The following is an 8,105-nucleotide window of genomic DNA, read 5'->3' on the forward strand; positions in this document are numbered from 1 at the left end:
GTCTATGGGTATTACCAAAGAAATTGCTGCTCCTTACCTGTCTACTCTAGGGAAGAATCCATGGTTGGCCATGGGAGATAACTAGTATGATAAGAAAGCAGCAGGATGAGCTTTCCAGCTCAAGGTAATTTAAGGGAAGCTAGAAAGCAGGACTCAATGGAGCCAGCCACATGTGGTCAAGATGAAAACTAATATGTACCCCTAGGGGACAGATGTGAAAAACTTGAATTCTTCTTGTCTAGATTTCTATGCAATTGGTTGCCAAGCACTGAACCCCAGATTCCTAAACCCCACATGTCATTTCTACTCCACACTTCTTTTATGTGGTTGTGGTCCTAGTTTTGAGGTCTGTCCTTTATTTGAACCTTGTTACTGCCTTTGGCCCAGTCAGTTCTAGAATCAGATGACCTGATTACCAACCATGACTACTCCCACTTCTTTTCATTCTAAAGACCTAAGACCTAAATATCCAGCCAATTTCTGCTTGATAAAATTCTCCCTGGACCTCCACTTGTTTCATAGCCAATACCAGAATATCTCAGGTGAAGCCTCTTCTGTTTCCCCAAAGTGGAATCATTTCAGTCAAGATAATGGATTTTGTCTTCTGACCTGGATTCCACATGAAACCTTGTTCACTGGCATGGAGGAGCTGACAATTTTGTGAAACCTAATACCAAGAAAATTCAGGACAGAAAAAAAGAGGGTATGGGGTGGGTTAGTGGGGGAAGGCAGAGGGGAGAGAGCCAGAGGGACAGAGACAGAGAAAGAGAGATAGAGACAGAGAGAGACAGACAGACAGACAGACAGACAGATAGAGACAGAGGGAGAGAAAAAGGGACAGGAAGAACAGCTGGTTGAACTAACATCAAAGGTAATGTACTCCTCAATCTCTATTCCAGCTGAGTGAATATTTCCTCACTATTTCTTCCCAGACCCACCATTAGAAAGGAACAATGTTAGAAGCATTGTCCCCCAACTTCTCAATTTAAGTCCTCCATGGTTATATACTTCTAACACTGTCTGCAAGGAACAATTTTCTGCCAATATACGCATCCATCCATGCAGAAGAGTAACTAGATGTGAAGGGGGATGGGGAAAACTCTTTAGGTACCAACACAAAGGCCCCAAATAGAGGCATATAATGTCAAAGTTTGAGTTCTTTTTTACTTTGTTTTCTTAAACATTGTACCATTTCTGTGTTTTGCTAAATGAAAAATAAAGTATTAAATAATGAGATACCCAGAAAGAGTATTAATAAAAGAAGAAATATTTGATTCAAAAGTAATATACTTCAATCTGTCTCATATTGCATTTGAATAACTACAGAAACTATCTAAGCCTTTTGAATTTTAATGCCTTTTTATAGCTTCTTTATATCCATGAAAAGTGCCTTCACACTTACATAATATAATGAACTATCCACCTGACTCAAGTTCTTTTACTGCCTGGTTAGAAGCAGAATGTGAGTTAGTAGAACCAGCTGGGAAGAATAATGTCAGCTGCTGTAAATTCAAATGAATTTTTATGGCAAAAGATACCATTCCTTCAGAGGATATTTTATTGTGTTGTTTATTGCCCACCTGGGGACCAGCTTTCATTTTTCTGGCTACCCTGGTCCGAAACTGATGAATATGGTCATGAATCAATCTATATGAAATAGGCCTTTAATTTGTATCTTGGTTGGTGGGATTCCAAGCATTTCAAACACAAAAGCTAACACAAAAAATTAGTTCAATCCAAATAATGAACCAAAAGGTCAGCTGAAATGGAACTGAATCCTAATCAGGTATAACCATTTTCCCAAAGCAAAGGAAACAAATGCATCCTGTCATCCACATTGCTTTGACAACTGCTGATAAGAAAGGTGAATGACGATTAAAACTTCCCAGAATTACCTCTGAGTTGCATCCAATGGCTAATTTAAGAAAAATCAGCCTCCATTCTTACATCAAAGTAGGATACTAGAGGATCATCTTTAAAGATGTAACTTCCCTGAAAACACCAAAGAGAAAGGCTAATTCTCAGAGGTTCCACGTAGACCCAACATGAACAGAATTGAGATGGGATGAATTCAGAGGTATGCTGGTAAATGTTTAACTGGCTTTCCAAGGGTAAAAATATACTTATTACAATCTTTCAAGTTTGATATTCATTGTTAATATTTTCTTTATCACTTTCTTAGGTCTATAAATCAACAATAAAACAAACCAAGCTCTGATTTATAGCATTTGCTGATGATTTCCAGGGAGTAAATGATGACAACTGAAAATTTAACAATTGGCTCTTGAGCTAGTTCAGGCTGACTCCAGCACACCTCTGGATGAATTGCTTGAGTCTATCATGGCTATAAACCAGAATGGAAACCAATAAAAGTAGCAAAATGTCACTTGGAACATATAAATCAGACAAGTAAAAGCAATGCTACTAAGAAACATGACAACTTTAACCCCTGCAATGAAGTCTCACAATGCCATTCTCAGGTACTTTCAAATTTACTTCTAGACCCTGAACATTTAGTACAAAGTGGCAACAGTATCAGACAGCAGGGGCAAAATTAGGATTAAATGGGGGGGGTATTGAAAAAAAGAGAAAGTTGAACAATGCAAAGCTTGCAAAAATTGGTTGAACTAGGAGATGGGTTTTTAATCCAGTCCTAAGAGGCCTAACTATTTATCTCATGTCAGAGAGTCCCTCCTCATCCTCCTAAATTAATAATGTTACTACCAAAGCTAGACAATGAAAATGAGTCAGGATTGAGATGAGAACTCTGTCCAAAGAGAGGGATTACTATAGATATAAATGTATTGATATCTCTTACTCTTTGTGCTCTATTTGCTATAAGAAATGAGTCCCCCTGCTTTTTACAAAAAGAACCTTTCCATTCCACAAACTGAAATTTAACTAGCAAGTATTATTAAATACCTATTAAGTGACTACTTGGGTAAAGACACTAAAATGAAAAAATGACATAATCTCTGCCCTTATATTCTAATGGGAGTAAGATATAAAAGATATTTTAAAAAATCACATTTATACAATGATTTGATGTTTACAAAGTAATTTCCTTACAACATCCATATAACTTATGTATTGTGAATATTATCATCCCATTTCAAAGAGGGACATCTGCAGACTGAGGACAAGAAGGTACATTCCAGACAAGGGACACCTCTGTAAAAGCACAGAGGCTAGATAGGAGAGGTGGATAGGAGGCATAGTATATATCTCTATCTATCTATCTATCTATCTATCTATCTATCTATCTATCTATCTATCTATCTATCTATCTATCTGTATATATAGGTATACATGCAGAGGAGTACATATGTATATCTATGTGTACACACACGTATGTGTATACATATACCTACATATGTGTGTAGTGTATATATATATATATATATATATATATATATATATATATATATATATATATATATATATAGAGAGAGAGAGAGAGAGAGAGAGAGAGAGAGAGAGAGAGAGAGAGAGCTGAATTTAGAGTCAGGAAAACCTGACTTCAAATCCAGCTCCATACATTTGTATGTTTTCTGACTCTGGTCAAGTTATTTAACTTCTGTCTGCCTCAGTTTCCTCATTTATATAATGAGGATTAAAAATAGTACAAAGTTGTCATGAAGCTAAAATGAGGTGGTATAAGTAAAGAGCTATGTAAACCTCAAATCACAAACAAATTCTTTTTTTTTTTTTTTTTTAGTGAGGCAATTGGGGTTAAGTGACTTGCCCAGGGTCACACAGCTAGTAAGTGTGTGTTAAGTGTCTGAGGCTGGATTTGAACTCAGGTACTCCTGACTCCAGGGCCGGTGCGCCACCTAGCTGCCCCCTACAAACAAATTCTAATAGAAGTACAGTACAACACCTTGGCTACTAATTTAAAAAAACCTTTTGTGGATGTAGGATCATTAAAATTGACTATTGATGGAATGTGATGGATGAAAGAGAAGAAAAAGAAACTTATTGGATTGAATTGAATTCCAAGGTTTTGAATATGAATGACTAGAAGGATGATGGTACTAATCAATAGAAATAAAGAATATATAGTAAAGGAATGGTTTATGGGGAAGATGATGAGTTCAGTTTTGGACTTATTGAGTTTGACATATGAGTGGGCCTTGTATTTATGTCCAGTGAACAACAAGAGACACAGGACTGGTACCCAGGGAAGAAATTGTAAATGGATATATAGATTTGTTCTCTACAGAATAATAAAAATTGAAGCCATGTGATTAAATCAAATCACCAAGAAAGACACTAGAGAGAGAAGATAAGAAGGCCTTGAAAGACATGCAAACTTAAGGAGTAGGAGGAGGGCAATGAACCAGCAAAGGAGACCAAGAAGGAATAGTAGAAGAATCATAAGAGAATCAAGGAAGAAGCATACTTCCCAGAAGGAGAAGGTGGCTAGTAGTAGCAGACTGGAGAAAGATGAAGGACTAAGAAAAGGGCAATCCATTAAGTAATTAATATGTTACTGTGACGTAGGAGAGAATAGTTACAATATTGTTTGGGGTTTTGTAAATCAGATTTCAAGGATGAGGAATGGATGATGACACCTGAAGGCACATTTTCTATAAATTTAGCAATGAAAGGGAAGAAAAAGACAATAGATTGACTTAACGGTGGGGTCAATGGAAATTTTTTTTTCCTTTTTAGGACAAGAGAGTGGTTGGTGAGCATGCTGCCTATGCAACATGTAAAAACCCAGGCAAGAAGAAGAACTTGAGGATGAGAAATACAGAATGACTGAAGGAGGGGGCTCCCAGAGGAGACAGGAGGGAATGAGATGAAAGGTATGAGTAGAGGGAGTATGTCTTGGTAAAGAGAACAGCCATTTCCTACTCTGAGACTGGAGGAAAAAGGGAAGGGTAGACAAAGTCATAAAGAAAGGCTGAGATGTGAAGGAAAGGTAATGAGAAAGGAGGTGAGATCTCCTACCTGAGAGACAGGAGGTTGGGCATGAAATTTGGAATAGTTGATATGGAGAACATGATTAAAAGTTATTCAGAGATAACTAAAGGAATTGTCACAGCCATGAAGGCCCATTTAAGGATTTAGAGAAAGAATTTGCAGCGGACCTAGTAGGCCAAGCTTTGTAACTTCTTCCAGTTGTGCTCATTGAATCATAGATAGCATTGGTGCAGACAAGATAGGGAATAAGCCAGAACTGGGGATCAGGAGGGCAGAAATAGCAGGGCAAGGAGGAACAAGGAATTCAAAGGTGGAAGAACAAGGAATTTGAAGCCAGAAGACAATGCACATCACTCCTTTATTATAGTGAACAAAACCACAACAAAACGGTTAGTATGATTATGCTACAATTGCTAACAAATCCAGGTGGCAGGTTCAGGTAGCTGAGGCATGATATAGAAAGGAAATAGGATACAAGAAGACCCATTTGACATGATTTAGAATCATTTCACTGCCACAAAACAGAGCAGGGGCTCAAAAAATACAAGATTTCTCAACCCCTTAGAAATTGAGAAAATATTTCTGGTGTGACTTGAGAACTCTGACGACTATCATAGAGGCAAATTTAATTTCAAATGTCATAAGTATTAACCAGTCTAGGAGAAGGTTCTTTTGTAAATGTACATGCAATGAGTAAACTTTTGAGCATAATCCCAATCTCCCAGAATCCATTTCTTTGGGTTGGAATATGATCAAAATAGACTTTTATGATTGCTTAAATTACCACTGAAGTTATAGTCAGCTTCTTTTGCCACTGGGAATGACCATAGCCCCCATGGGAGACCTGTCTTACTGGCAGGACTGGCTCATAGGGCTAACTGTAGAAATTTCTTCTTTAACCTTTCCCTGTTGGTCTCTTTCTGCCATATCCCTATCCCAACTCCTAGCTAAACCACCCAGGGGATGCTTTGACTTATGAAGTTTAAGGGTGGGGGGGGTGCTACAGGAGAGAAATGAATTGATCTGAAATAAGAAAGAGTTAAGAAGAAGAATCATCAGTCCCTCATCTACAGTTACATGTTGTGTGGAGCAAGCAGGGGAGAGATGGGATAGGGACAGGGAAAAGTGTAGGAATTGGTTTCTGCGTGTATGTGCCAGTAGCCTTCTTTCACTTCTCTGCGTTGCCTTAGGCTCCCATGGTCTCCATGGTTTTACCCACAGTCTTGTCATCCTCTAGAAATCACATGGGCTTGAGGGGTTTCATATTCATATCCATATACATATCCATTCATACACATGGGAATACCAGTGGGCAGATTTAGCTCCTTGCTGATTTCTTCAGTTGGGCCCTGAAGATATTTTGATAAACATTTTTATTTAAGTTTTGAGTTCCAAATTCTATCCCTCCCTGCATCCCTCTCATATACTCCTCCCTGAGGTTATAAGCAATCAGATGTAGGTTATATATGTGTAATTATAGAAAACATTTCCATATTAGTCATTTTGTATAAGAAGACTCAAACGAAAGAAAAAGAAAGAAGGAAAGTGAAAAACAGCATGCTTCAATCTGTGTTCAATCAATATTAGCTCTTTCTTTGGAGGAGAATAACATGCTTCATCATTAGTTCTTTGAGATTATCTTGGATCATTGTGTTTCTGTGAATAGTTAAGTCATTCACAGTTCTTCATCAAACAACGTTTCTGTTACTGTGTACAACCTTCTGCTGGTTCTGCTCACTTCACTATGCATCAGTTCATATAATCACAGGCTTTTCTGAAATCATCCTACTTGCAATTTTTTATAACAAAATAATATTCCATTACAATCATATACCACAGTTTGTTTACCCATTTCCCAATTGGTGGGCATCCCTTTGATTTCCAATTCTTAGTCACCATAAAAAGCTGTTATAAATATTTTTGTACAAACTGTTACTTTTCTCTTTGTTTGGATGTCTTTGGGATTACTAAAGTTATTGTAATGGGCTGAAATCACAACACATTTTCCTTCCTTGATCTGAGAAATTATTTACTCATTCCAGAAGGGTAGAACCTGAGCATTGGTGTCTTTCAGGCTCTCACAGGAGAGCATCTGGTCCTTAGGAAAATCTGAAGTAATGATCTTTACTGATGTCACCATAGAAGGGATGGTTGGACTCCATTGGAGGTGGTGGGATATTGTAGGAGCACTGATGCCTCTTTACCTAGTCCTCATCTTGCTTAGCAGTCATCTCAGCTTTCTTGGAGCTTGTCAGAACCCCATAGTGCTTCTCACTGAAGTATCAAACCCTCACCACAAGCAGCTACCTCTGGTCAGTGGCATATAGAATTGTCCAAAGAGTATGAATTGCTCTCTTTTGGACTGAGGTGAAGCAGTGATCAAATTCATAGCCAGCATCTCACAGCACTTGGTTGTATGCTTGGCCTCCTCCTGCCCAGAGGAGCTCATGTTCAGACATACTAGCTACTGAAGTGGTTCCTTCAGTTCCAGACATTCATGCCAGATCAGCATGAGCTTGTAGGTAGCCATAGTGGCACTTGGGTTCAGGACTCTGAACTTGGAGTCAGGCTTAGGACAGTCAGACTGGTAACTCACTGGAAGACCCATATTAGACAATTCTTTGTTGAAATTATGAAATATTAGATCAAGCCTGAAAAGAAAGAAGGCCGTAATGGGCTTATTTCTGCAACTGTATGCACATATGTATGTATATGTATGCATGTGTGTATATATGTGTGTATATACACTGAAAAGTTAAAGGGAGATCAACTAATCAACTACTTAAATTCAAGGTAAATAGTCAAATTGGCTAATCCAAGAAAATAGTGTCTTTTTTGTTCTGAACTCTTCTAGTTGAGTTAACTACATAGTTACTTTCAGTGTATTTCATACTATACAGTGGAAATCCTAACAGATACATGAAAAATTGATATTTATGTGAAATCTATTCTTTAGTCTTTGAAAGCATCCATGATCTCATCTATGTGGGTATTCTCTCCATCATGGCAAACAATGATGTCCTTTTGTGTTGTACAAGTTTTGTCCACACTGGACCATAGAGCCTCTGGAGAGGATTTACTCAATATGCCAGAGGTCTTCCTCTAGAGTCTTTTTACATTTCATGGGTACCAGTGTTGCACTTAAATTATACATCTGTTTATAGGTGCATAAGGAC

The 8,105-nt window shown here is 37.9% G+C and overlaps 1 pseudogene; it reads right to left on the minus strand.

Annotated features, from left to right (window-relative positions):
* Window positions 1-6,097: 6,097 nt before the first annotated feature.
* LOC122736876 lies at window positions 6,098-7,378 on the minus strand (annotated as a pseudogene).
* Between the last annotated feature and the right edge of the window lie 727 nt (window positions 7,379-8,105).

Source organism: Dromiciops gliroides, chromosome 1, assembly GCF_019393635.1.
Source record: "Dromiciops gliroides isolate mDroGli1 chromosome 1, mDroGli1.pri, whole genome shotgun sequence".
In the NCBI taxonomy this organism is placed as follows: domain Eukaryota; kingdom Metazoa; phylum Chordata; class Mammalia; order Microbiotheria; family Microbiotheriidae; genus Dromiciops; species Dromiciops gliroides.